The 13,381-nt window shown below is 43.3% G+C and overlaps 1 protein-coding gene across 2 annotated transcripts in view; it reads left to right on the forward strand.

The window, feature by feature from the left end:
- Positions 1 to 13,381, forward strand: part of MGAM (maltase-glucoamylase) — a 257,231-nt gene that overhangs the window by 67,867 nt on the left and 175,983 nt on the right. Inside the window, exon 3 of one of the 2 annotated variants that reach the window (XM_057304088.1) lies at positions 1,632 to 1,703. The gene's annotated coding sequence lies outside the window, so the exon portion shown is untranslated. Of the gene's footprint in view, positions 1 to 1,631; positions 1,704 to 5,552; positions 5,801 to 13,381 lie in introns of those variants that run through there. The other variant, XM_044388790.3, reaches the window with a different exon arrangement.

The raw sequence follows: 13,381 nt of genomic DNA on the forward strand, positions 1-13,381 counted from the left end.
ACAGGGGGAAATTTCTGTAAAATTTAGTATTCCATGTTGAAAAATGTCATGTAAATTTGCATGCTAGTACTTTATACTGTCACATTTTTCATCATTCAATATGTTGATCCGAATTACTTATTTTTCTCCAATGATTCTGGACTAAAATGGAATTTCCAAAAAAATGTGTGATGTACCTCTCAGCAGGTCACCACATAACCCTAGGTTACATATATCCTGATCTAAAAAGTACAATTCTATGGGGATGCCAAACAATTCAGAGAGACTTTGCGGGGATTTGAAGGCCCTATGATTATTACAAGTGGTTGTAAAAGCCAGCAAAACACAGTAGGAGGATATGTTCGACGGGAGTGGTAGAGATTTTTGGTGAAGATATTTACTCTGAACAAAGGGAGAAAACTGAGAGCCTGCGGTAGCAGGGCTAGCAGAGACTGGTTGCCAGGCATGGAAATGCACAGAAACTGTCTGGAAGGAGAGATGATGGTGGTGGTGGTGGTGGTGGTGGTGGTTAGTAGTTGAAGAGTCGTGGTAGTAATTGTAGGGGCAGTATTTTGGTGAAGGTGCATGAGTATCAGATGAAATTCAGTTGTACCTGGGCCTGCACAGAAATAGCAAAAATACTGGCAGCGAGTCTCTGCTCTTCCTTCTTTGGATTTGACTGGTCTCTCATTTCTGCTACTTTTTACATGCCTATTCCATCCTGTTTTGGGTAAACAAGTATTCAGCAAAGCTTTAATTTTTCTCTCTCAATAACATGACATGACCCCACAGACTTAGCGCCCAGTGCAATGTGATTCAGACTCTGTGTCCCAAATCCGAATCTCTGGGAGAGAGAATCCGACTGGACCAGGTTGGTTCAGTCAGCTGGGACCAGTGGGTCAGGGTTATGCTGGGCTCCCTTACAGGAGTGGAAAGGTGTTCTCCAGGCGTGGGGCAGGGGAACCATGGTGGAGACCATGGGAATCTCTAGTTCAGGATCTGGGCTGAAAGAGAAGTGGCCAGCTGTAGGGTGAGAGCGGTAGAGAGTGATAACTGATAGGATCTGAGAGTGTCCACTTTGGGAGACATGGTAGAGAGAGAACTTGGAATTGGCTGAGTGAATGAATGAATATTTCGTCTGAAAAAGAAATTCTGTATTTACTCAGTTATTTACCGACTTCAGACTCCGTGAACATCGGACTACTCTATTGAAATGAAATGACCATGAGCTCCACTCTGCCACAATTTGAGTGACCTGTAGCAAGTCATCTTTCTTAGTTTATGTTTCCTCATTTTTATGTGGGGATAAAACACCCTATGACATGATTGAAGAAATAGTACAGGTTAAAGTGCTCTGAGAGCTACAAGGTGTGATACAATTGAGGCTTTATGACTGACACCTGAAGACTAGGCACTGCATTATCCCCAAGAACCCACACCTGTGTGTGCACGTGTTCCTGTCTGTGGGGGTAAGAGGTAGGAAGGGACACAAGGCAGAGTCAAACTGCTGAATAATAGATATTTCCCAAGCAAGGGAAATGCTGTAATGCTCAGTACAGGTCGCTCGCTCCCCCCCCCCCCACCTTGTCTCTGAACGCTTCTGGGCAGAGAAATTACTTCCACCCCAAATAACCCCCCTTTCCCCTTTCCAGATAGCCTCTGATGTGAAGAGCTTATACTTGGAACAAAAGAAGGAAAACCTCAGCTGCAATAAGAAGAAAAAGGTACAATTTAAATTCTATGGGTTGTGGCAACTAACCAGAGAGGCGATTTGTGACAGGAAGGGTGTAGATGGCATGTGCCTACGAGTGTGAGTGCCTTAGTGTGTGTGTGCACATGCATGCGTGCAGGGGAGGGGGTCGTCCTGCAGAACAAAGTTCTGGGCTGGGACTGGCTTTCCCCCACTGGCCTGGGGAATCCGTTCGGTGTGGCAGGCGTGCCCTGCTCTCTGTTGTCTGTCAGTGGTCCTTGGTGGAAAGAGCCCACTGCCTCCAGCCCCACCCTTTAGTGAGGCTCCTCCTGGTGGCTGATGAACTGGAGGAAGAGTTCTAAACAGAATTTAAGCCAATGCCACTGCTTGCTGGGTTTCGACTTTATTTTTAGAAAAGACTAGTTAGGGAGAGACTGGAAAACTGACCCTGGACTTACTATCTCAGCTTAGGCTCCAAATAATGTGGTGTCATGCATATTATCATCTCTAATTTACAAAGAAGGCAACTAAGCTTCAGAAAATTTAAATGACTGCCCAAGCCTGTAGCAAGTAAGTAGAGATTCTGATATTCAAGCCAAGGCTAGTTTGATTCCAAACACCATGCTCTTTCTATGACACCAAATGGGGGATCATTAAACCACCAGCTAAAGATTTCAGATGGAAACACATCTCCAAGAGATGACTTACCTTGATTCCAACATTGTATTCAGCTGTTTCAGATTAGTAGACCGTAGGGATATCCCTAGTCTACCACCAGTAAAATACAAGCAGATGTGTATCTTGTTTTCTATAGAACTTTATTCCAGGAAGGGAAAATCTGATGATGTGTTCAGTGCTAGGAGAATGGAGACACATACCGGAGCTCAGCGGTCAGAAGGGGCTCCTCACCTGGGTCTGGCTCTGCTGGAGCATTTGAGGGAACTCAGCCAGCAGGGACCTGATGAGTGACTAGCCTTCCTCGGAGCATTTTGGGGTATGCACATCTATAAAGTAGAACTATGTATTCTTTTTTTTTTTTAAGATTTTATTTATTTATTTGAGAGATAGAGTGCACTTGCATTAGCAGGGGGAGGGGGAGGGGCAGAGGGACAACCAGACTCCCTGCTGAGGGGGGAGCCTGATGTGGGGCTGGATCCGAGGACCCTGAGATCATGACCTGAGCCAACGTCAGATGCTTAACTGACTGAGCCACCCAGGCCCCCAAAACCATATATCCTTGAAAGTACTATTACTTTAGTAGTTCAGAAAAGGGGAAGACTGGACATGAATTGAGTGTTGAGAGAAATTTCGTGGCGAAGTGAGTTTAAACTTGGCTTTGCAATAAGAGAGGGGTTTACATAGGAAGACAGAAGACATGGATGTTTCAGGTGGAGGCCGCACCAAATATGCAGAAAGGGCAGTGAGCCGAGCTTTTTGGTGAATGATGAAAAAATATTGGAGTGGTAGAGGGGCGCCTGGGTGGCACAGCAGTTAAGCGTCTGCCTTCGGCTCAGGGCGTGATCCCGGCGTTGTGGGATCGAGCCCCACATCAGGCTCCTCCGCTAGGAGCCTGCTTCTTCCTCTCCCACTCCCCCTGCTTGTGTTCCCTCTCTCGCTGGCTGTCTCTATCTCTGTCAAATAAATAAATAAAATCTTTAAAAAAAAATATTGGAGTGGTAGAATCAAGAATGATAAAGTGGCCTTAACGAGAAAGAAGAGTTGAGATTTATCCTGAAGAACAGACGTGACTATTTTTGGGTTTAGAACAGAAGCCAGAATCAAGCCTTGTTGAGGGAAGGTCAGCACCGGGAGAGGCAGGTGTTCTCATCAGTACTGGCGAGGTGACTCACCGCTCTCCTGATCTTCGGGGGATGCCTATGGACACCTCAGGGTGGCAGAGTTCCCCACTTTTGTGTCACTCCAATGGACAGGCAGCGTGCACAGCTTCCAGAGTTCACCACTGATAGGCCCTTGTTCTGTGTGGAGGTGTGGGGAGACTAAATATTCTGAAAAACTTAAAGAGACAGTACAGCAGCATTTTGAGTCCTGGGCAGAGAGCTCAGAAATCAATTTCACACTTAAAACCGCTCTGGGCATTTTCTTATCTGTGATGGTTCCCTGTTGGAAACAGGCTAGGGTTTCCACGATGTGACTCCAGTGTGCTTTGCCAATAGTGTCCCTGACTTTCCCACAACCATCTTCCCTGTCTCTATCTTTTCACAGCAATTTCTAAAACAGTTCTAACCAAGTTCTTCCTAACTATTCTTTCTAACCTCTGAGCCTTGCGTGTACCGATCCCTTGGCTCAAAATGTCTTTGCTTCTTCCCTGCGCACTCCCGTCTATCCATGCCTTCAGTTTCTTGCTGGTCCCTCCCAATTGCGGTCTTTGTCCAATAGCATTAGTCAGTGCTGTCTCGTCTTCTGTGTGGCAGCCACTTGACTTCTACCTTCTCTTGGCCATGAGGTCCTGGAAGCACCGCTCACGTTCATGTTCAAGTGCAGGTTTGACCACACTGCCTGGGTTTGCATTCTGGCTTCACCTCTTCCTAGTTACAGAACCTTGCTTAGGCAAGTTGCTCTTTGTGTCCAGGGTTTCTAGTCTGCGAAACTGGGGTGCCGGTTGCTACCTCACAGGGGGAAATGGAATCATGCATGGGAATCACGTAGCCTAATGCATGGGAAGCATGTGCCGTAAATGTTGCTGTTGTGGTTCTTCCCACAGCGCCTGCTTGTAGTACACATACACCTATATATTGCATTGACTTGTGTTTAAGAAGTGGTTAGTGTGTTTTCAGGGGTTGGAAGCAAGGACGGGGGTCATGAAAGTCTATGGGTGATGTCTGGGGAACGGGGAGGAGGAGGTGTTGTGATCATATTATTGGTTCTTACTTCTACACGGCCTCCATGGCTCCCACGTAGACATGAAAGACAGAAAGCAAATGGACTTCCGAGGGACAACATTTATGTATTTTTTCTTTGCTAAAATCCAGCTGAAATGTGGCCTGTCTTTTAAGTATAAACCTCAGGAGTGTTAGCAGTACCTAAGAATTTGGTTCCAAGAGAAGACACGTTACTTTTGTATCATATTTTGAAGATAATCTCAAGATACTATTTCCACTTATTACTATTTTGAGATTGCAGTAGCTGTTAGACCTGTTGCTAGATTTGTTAGCTAATACATTGCTAAAGAAACACATACATTACTATGTTGCAATTAAAAAATATTCTAGTAATTCGTTGGAATTAGTTTCCTCTCTATCCTTTTTTTAAAAAAAATATTTTTTATTTAAATTCAATTAATTAACATATAATGTATTATCAGTTTCAGAGTCTTTTGTATCCTTAAGTATTTTGTTTCGTGCATTTTAAAAATGTAATTCTTGGGGTGCCTGGGTGCTCAGTCGTTAAGCAGCTGCCTTTGGCTCAGGTCATGATTCCAGGATCTGGGATTGAGCCCTGCGTGTGGCTCCCTGCTCAGTGGGGAGCCTGCTTCTCCCTCTCCCTCTGCCTACTGTTTCCCCTACTTGTGCTCTCTTTCTGTCAAATAAATAAATAAAATCTTAAAAAAAAATAAAAATAAAAATGTAATTCTGAGAGAGGTCCATAGGAGGCACCAGACTGCCAAAGGGTCTCCACCTCATGGAAATAGAGACAGCTCTCCTAAAGACAAGGAAAGAAGAAAACTACTCTGAAAACATTTTCAAAATTATTTCCTTGAAGCACAAATCAACAGATTATACTAATAAATGTCAATGGGACCCTGGGATGGTTTAGTTTTTGCTCTTTATCATCTACACGTTGAGTCAGTCTGTGTTCCTTTGCCAGGCACCTGAGTGTGATCACAGATAAACGTACATTCAGCCCCTGGAGGGGTCAGAGGGCGGGGTTAGGGAGGTCACTTCTTCCTCCAGGTTCTTAGGGACGCTCTCAGAAGAAGACCATGATTACTAATTAACTAGCAGATCTGATCTGGAGAATGAAATCTGGGCAGTCATTTGCATTTGAAACCCATTAACCTTAAAATGGTAAGGGCTTGCCAGGGCTGTGGCTGCGCTCTGTGAACTGTGCTCCTTGCTTGGCTTCCAAGTCCATCCTTCAGGGAGAGCGGGAACAGCGGCAGGAGGTGGTGAGGTATGTTTGTGAACCGGGTGTTCATTTATGGCTGTAGATGTGTGCGTGCAAGTGTGTGTGGACTGGTGCTGATCTCCGTTAGTCTGAACGTCCTTGCAATTGGTTAAACACAGAAGTAAACAACAGCACACATAATTACACAAATACGTACATAAAACAAGATACAGCTCATTTATTTTTTGGTGTATGTGTGTGTGTGCACACTCTGGACCAAGACTGGGTCCATAAGCCCTGCTGTAGCTAAACCTTTGTGTGTGTGTGTATGTGTGTGTGTGTGTATAACGGAAGTTAATATTCAGGGTGGCAATTCTTTCTGATTCAGAGGTGAGGTGGGAGAAGGGAGGCAGAGGGGTTAGACCAGAACCTGTGGGGACGTTCCTTCTGAAGGGATGTGGGGTTGTGATTGCGGGGTGGTAATTAGAGAATCCTTCATGGTCAGGAAATTGAGAAATCTATTACTAGCCCCGTGAGTTGGGTGCCTTAGTGATCAAATAAAGAATTATTCTAGGGTAGAGTGTCCGTGTGTGCACGTGTTGGCTGCCAGGGGCTCTGGGGCATGGGAGAGATTTTAGGTGGAGTCTGGGAGGAAGGTGTGGAGGGAAGGGTTTTTGGGTTGTTGTGCTGGGTAAGGCCAAAGTGTATCAGGGACCAAATGATGTGGAAGGACACTCTGTCCTGTACTCCAGTTTTAAGATAGCTCATCACTGTTTCACTCATGCTTACACACGTCAGTGATTTTTTGTTGTCAACCATTCCCTCGCAAATGAGTTTCGATGAGCTAGTAAAGTTACTTTGCAAACTGCTACATTAGCATGGAATACTCGTGAGTAGATGGACCTAGAAGAAGAAATATTCTGTTTAAAGTTACTTTGGGAGTTAGCTGCAGAAGGTGATGAGAAAGCCTTTGCATACCCTGGCGTTGGGGTCACAGTCGTCCATAGCTGTCTTCCAGGGGTGATCCCTTTGTGGTTCAGGGGAAGAAACTGAGGCCTGGAGGGGTTAGACAGTAGCTGGGAGACAATGAAACAACCCAGTAAGTTTTGCCCAGGATTTCTGAGGAGTAGCCGTGCCCTGCTGGGCTCCTCTTTGCAAGTTCTTCCCCGTCTCTGTAAAACTAACCCTCTTTTCCACTAGATCTCTTGCCTTGTGTTATCAAAGGATTTTTAGAAGAAAGGCTTAGATCATCATATGCAAATACATGCAAATACAGACATTGTATTTAGAAAATATGACAATTGATTATCCAGTTTTTCCAAATTAATTCAGATAGCTATTTCAGTAGTTTAGGCTGCTACCTGATTTATCTATCTACTTTGCCTGAACAGTTATAACAGTACCAGGAAAATGACCTTTGGCAACTATTCATATAACCATTTTAATTCAAGAGGAAAAAATTACTGTTGGGAGTCAGCACAGTTTAAGTACAGAGATAATTTGAGCCTTCCAAGCGAGCTTCACCCTGACCAGTCTAATTGAAAGTGCACCCCCCTCACCCCCACATTCCTCATCCCCCCACCCCATTTTATTTTTTTCCATAGTACTTACCATGGTCTACCCATCATAGATGTACATATTTTGTTTATTGTGTCTCTTTTCTAACCATAAGAACATATGTCCCATGAGGGCAAGAATTTTTATGTTTTGTTTGTGGCAGAACCAGCTCCTGGGAGAGCGCTTGGCACATTCTGGGAGCTTAATACATAATTGATGAGTGATAAAGCGATGGCAGTTGATACCGTTTATTTATTACTCTACCCAAGACAGAGCATTGGTAACTGGATGATGAATAAACGTGGAAAGTGTGCATCAGCAGCTTGTTCTCCTTGGTCTCATAGAGAATTTAACACAGTGCCACAGGCCATAAACTAAACAGCGAACTGACTTCCGTGGATGCCTACAAAAGCACTTTTGAATCTCCCAGGTGCTGTGGGGATTTTATTTGTTTCCTTTTCTTTCCATAAGCCTTCCAACCCATGGTTGTCTCTGGAAGGACACAGGCATCTCCCATACATCCTATCTCGTCTTAATGTAGCAGCCTTAATTATTCATAACTAGAGAAGTTTCCTGCATTTGCATCACCTTGTGGGAGCTGGCTTTGATTCACACTGCCTGATTGGAAGCTTGGCTCTGAGCTCTGGACCGTGGGCACGCCAGCTTCTATCAGGCCCAGTTAACTAGAGGGGGGATAATAACAGTCCCTCCTCACAAGGTGGTTGTGAGGACTAATGGAAATAATGCATCTAAGTGCTTAGCCCTGGACCACGTACATTCTGAGTACTTGGTTAATGACCCAGATACTCTCCGATAAAACCACAATCTGGTGTACAACATGGGACATTATGTCATAGAATACCGAGTAATGGTTGAAAGTTCTGGCTGTGGAGTCCAAAGGCCAGGTGTTGAAATTGTGGCTTTGCTTCTTATCAGCTGTGTGACATCAGGCAAGTTTTTTGACCTTGCTGAAATTTTAATTTCCTCATCTGAAAGTGGGGTTGTAGCAGTAAGTAATGTGGGGTTGTCCTGAGGATCGTCTGCAACAAATTATGTAAACTCTGAGCAAATTCACTCACTCATCATTAGTTATTTTTAGTATTATTATCAAATTGCACAATTTTTGTCATATGAAATAGAATATTCAAAGGCTGATGATGGACTGCCAAGTAGCAGTTTGTTAAAAATATTTTTTCTTTTAAAAACAATTAAAGCAATTTAAATTGTTTTCTTATTGTATTTGCCTTTTGCCTTCTGTCTTGATTTTGTCTTCCTAAGTTGCATTCCTTTTTTTTATTATGTTATGTTGTCACCGTACATTAGTTTTTGATGTAGTGTTCCAGGACTCATTATTTGCATATAACACCCAGTGCTCATTGCAATATGTGCCCTCCTTAATGTCCATCACCAGGCTAAACCATCCTCCCCCCCAAAACCCTCAGTTTGTTTCCTAGAGTCCATAGTCTCTCATGGTTTGTCTCCCTCTCTGATTTCCCCCCTTCATTTTTCTCTTCCTTCTCCTAATGCCCTCCATTCTATTCCTTATGTTCCACATATGAGTGAAACCATATGATAATTGTCTTTCTCTGCTTCACTTATTCCACTTAGCATAATCACCTCCAGTTCCACCCATGTCGATGCAAATGGTGGGTATTCATCCTTTCTTTTTTTTTTTTTAAAGATTTTTAAATTTTTTTTATTATTTGACAGAGATAGAGACAGCCAGCGAGAGAGGGAACACAAGCAGGGGAAGTGGGAGAGGAAGAAGCAGGCTCACAGCGGAGGAGCCTGATGTGGGGCTCGATCCCATAACGCAGGGATCACGCCCTGAGCCGAAGGCAGGCGCTTAACCGCTGTGCCACCCAGGCGCCCCATCTGATGGCTGAGTAATATTCCATTGTATGTATGAACCACATCTTCTTTATCCATTCATCTGCTGAAGGACATCTTGGCTCCTTCCCCAGTTTGGCTGCTGTGAACATTGGGGTGCATATGGCCCTTCTTTTCACTACATTTGTATCTTTGGGGTAAATACCCAGTAGTGTAATTTCTGGGTCATAGGATAACTCTATTTTTAACTTTTTGAAGAACCTCCATACTGTTTTCCAAAGTGGCTGTACCAACTTGCATTCCCGCCAACAGCGTAAGAGGGATCCCCTTTTTCCACATCCTCTCCAACATTTGTTGTTTCCTGCCTTGTTAACTTTTGCCATTCTAACGGGTGTAAGGTGGTATCTCAAGGTGGTTTTGATTTGAATTTCCCTGATGGCTAGTAATGTTGAACATTTTTTCATGTGTTTGTTAGCCATTCGTATGTCTTCCTAAATGAGACTGTAGGTTTCACCGTCAAGATCCCAGCAATTCAGAAAATAACGTTAGCCAGATGATACTGATGAGAGGGTTTTTTTTCCTTTCAATTTACAGAAATGTTTCTCTTCTATAGCTAGAAAAAAATTATTATTGTTCCAGGGAGCAGGTAAGTGTATTTGAGTAAATGACACAAAAAGACTTTTGATAAGAGGCAAATGATTTTTTTAATTGCAAATGACACATTATTCAGAAGTCTTATTTACCCGTGTGTATTAATTATCTCTTGCATACAAGTTACCCCCCAAATTTCACAGCTCGAAACAATAAATATTTTTAATGTCACAATTTTTATGCGTTAGAAATGCGTAGCAGCTCAGCTAGGTATTTCTGCATCAAGGTCTCCCCTGACCTCACAAGCAAGATGTCACCATGGGCTGGAGTCATGTGAAGGCTTGACTGGTGCTGGAGGACCCACTTCTGAGGTGGTGCCCTCACCTCGCTGTCGGCTAAAGGCCTCAGTTTCGTGCTGGTTGTTGGACCTTTCCAGAGGCCTGCTGGAGTGTCGCTATGACATGGCAGCTGGCTCCTCCAAGAAATGAACCAAGAAAAAGGGCAAGGAAGTGTTCTGAGAGAAAAGAAAGGAAGAAGCTGTCCTCCCTTGTATGACCTCATCTTGGGAGTCATGCACCATCCCCTCCACCATAGTCTGTTTGTTAGAAGCGAGTCCCTGAGTCCAGCCTACTCTCAAGGAGTGAGGATGGGGGACTTGGCTACACCTCTAAGAGGAGAAGGATCAAACAATTTGTGGACTTTTTTTTTTAAACCACCATATCATAATTTTGAATAATAATGAATTTTATTTTATTGCACATTTTACTCAGTCCTCTCTCTATGGGTAGTTACACCATTCTTAGTCTTTTGCTGTTATGTACATTTCATGTCATGCCACAGTGAAAAACCTTTATCTGTATATACACGTACAAGCATATTTGTGGGCTAAATCTCTATAAATGGAATTCCAGATTGAGAGCATATGAAGTTTTCATGGTTTTTGCCAAATCTTCATTAAGCATATGGTGTTCACATTTGACTGTGGGTACACGTGTGGGTACCTTTTACTTCATAGTCTCTCACACAGTGTGTTTTTATAAACATTGGAGAAATTTAAAATAAACAATCTCCTATCTCATAAATACTAGCAACAATGAAAGAGAAGGAGACCTGGCCACTTAGATAGGCATTCCGATAACTCCTCTCCTTGCCAGTGAACATGAGATCACTCTTTACCTCATTAGCTAACTTCATTCTATCAGGCATGCAAGTTTATTAATCTTTATGGAATTTTAGATGCAAAATTAGTATTTTGGGATACCTTATAAAGCCTTTGGGAGTGTGAGGTATTAGGGACAGGACCAATAAGAAAGGAGTTAGGTAACATATTGTAGAAAAACCAAAGTGATCCTTGTAGAGAGAAGTATGGCCACATTTCCTTTCACAAAGTAAGAGGGCATTATGTCGGGCCTCCTGGGTGACTCAGTCAGTTGAGATTCTGACTCTTGATTTTGGTTCAGGTCATGATCTTAGAGTCATGGGATGGAGCCCTGTGTTGGGCTCCTCATTCATCAGGGGGTCTGCCTGAGATTCTCTCTCTCCCTCTGCACCACCACCCCCTGTGCTCTCTCTTTTTTTTTCTCTCTCTCTCTCTCAATACATAAATCTTTAAAAAAAAAAAAGAGGGTGTTATGTTAACAAAAGGCAATTTCTTATTAGTGTATAAGAAGCAAATCCTTTTGTCATTTCATCTTTGGGTGAAGGACTGAAGAGAATATGGAACTTGCATGAGGACACATTGATTAGGTAGAGAGCAAGGCTACAAGGCTGTATCAAACAGTAAATTCGAGATTCCCAAGCTGGGAGCTTTAAATTAGGGCCTGGGGGAAGATGGGTGGGGATGTGCTTTTTGAGTAAAGCTAGTGTGATTTGCAAGACAGCCTGGGAGAGGAGCAGTGGATGCTGGGGCAGAAAGTGGGTCTTGAATGGGCAAGGTGCCACGCTGGCTCCCACTGTTTCTTCCTGCCTCCCTGCACCTGTGTCTCAGGTAATGCACGACTCACCCAACATGTGGCCGTCAAGCACTCAGCACATTGGAGGGTAGATCAGAAAAGGTTCATAAGGGCAGCAGTCAGGAATGTGCATCTGTCACCTCATGAAACAGTGAGGTGCGATGCCATACTCTCTGAGAGTGGGATGGATGTAGTTCTTAGGGACATGCTGCTTCTTACTCAGCACCCACGAACTATCTTCTCTAAGGCAAATGATAACTTAATGGCATGTAATGCTTTATAATTTCAAGTGTTTTTATTTGAGGGGCATCTGGGTGGCTCAGTTAGTTGAGCATCTGACTCTTGATTTCAGCTCAAGTCATGATCTCAGGGTTGTGAGATTGATCCCTGTGTTGGGCTCTGCGCTCAGCAGAGAGGCTGTTTCTCTCCATCTTCTTCTTCCTCTGCCCCTCCCCCTACTTTCTCACTCTCTCTCTCACGTAAATAAATAAATCTTAAAAAATAAAGTGTTTTTATTTGATTTTTACAATAAGAAGGTGATGATATGTAATACAATAGGTATTGTTAGTTTCATTTTTACAGATAAGAAAACCAAGATTCATGACTATTAGGGAAATTCTTTTGGCTATGGCAGCAAGAAATGGGCGGGGACTCAAGTGCAAGTCTTTTTGTGCCCTATTTAGCAAGGTCTCGGTTCTGAGAAGGAGAACTTGGGGATAAGATGAAGCAGGAAATTAGTAATGAAATGTTTAGCACAGTAATCGACCAGGGAGTAAAATATTATCAATCAATAAGTATTGATTATGCAAATTCTACTAGTGGATACTTAGGAAGGAAACAAAAAGGAAGAAACAGGCCTAATTTTTATACCTTGGGAGCTCACAATTTGAGAGAGAAAAGGGGTATTGCAAACCTATGGAAGTAGACACACCTTCTGGGAGAAAGCCTTAAGAAAAAACTTATCCACTTGACCATAATGAGCTGGGAGTATAGAGGGTGTGTTGACATACTGGAGGTGCTGGGAGGGGTGCTTTGATGGGCTTGATAATTTCACAAGGGGCCACGCATCCCCTACTACTCCTTCCAAATATGTTATTTGGTTTTTAGTTGTTACTGTCTCCTACTTAATGTTTGTCCCATTTTTCACTGTCCTCAATTTACACCTGCCACTCCCACTCCCACCCTACAGGATAGTGTCATGCAATATTATTAAATCCACCGATGAACTCAAAATTCCCAAAACAGTTTTCAAATAGGAGTGGAGGGAACTGTGTATCAAGGTCATCTGGGGAACTTTTAAAACTACCCAGAAAGGTTCAAGATGGTAGACTAATCACAGGACTTTACCTGTTTTCTTTTCCAAACTTCATTGACATCTTTATATGTACCAAATGAAATGAGTCTATAACAAAATGGAAGAAGAAAAACAGACATGACCGTTGTGCTGGGTATAGCAGAACAGAGAATCTCTCTCAGGGGTCTGTAGTGGAGTTGGGGGCAGTTCTGCTCAGAGACACCATTGGGCCTTGAGCTAGAAGTAGGGGAGAGCAGAGCCCCAGAGATATGTGAACCAGTGTTAAGCTATGGTTGGGCTTAATAAAGGGGCTGTGAAGAGCATGGTTTTCCAGAAAGTGGATTTACCAGTGTATGTTTTCTTTATAAAGAGAGGATTTCCAACTATTTCCTTTTATGTTTACAACTCAAACAAAGACTGTTA

This window comes from Ursus arctos, unplaced genomic scaffold (assembly GCF_023065955.2).
Source record: "Ursus arctos isolate Adak ecotype North America unplaced genomic scaffold, UrsArc2.0 scaffold_3, whole genome shotgun sequence".
Taxonomy (NCBI): domain Eukaryota; kingdom Metazoa; phylum Chordata; class Mammalia; order Carnivora; family Ursidae; genus Ursus; species Ursus arctos.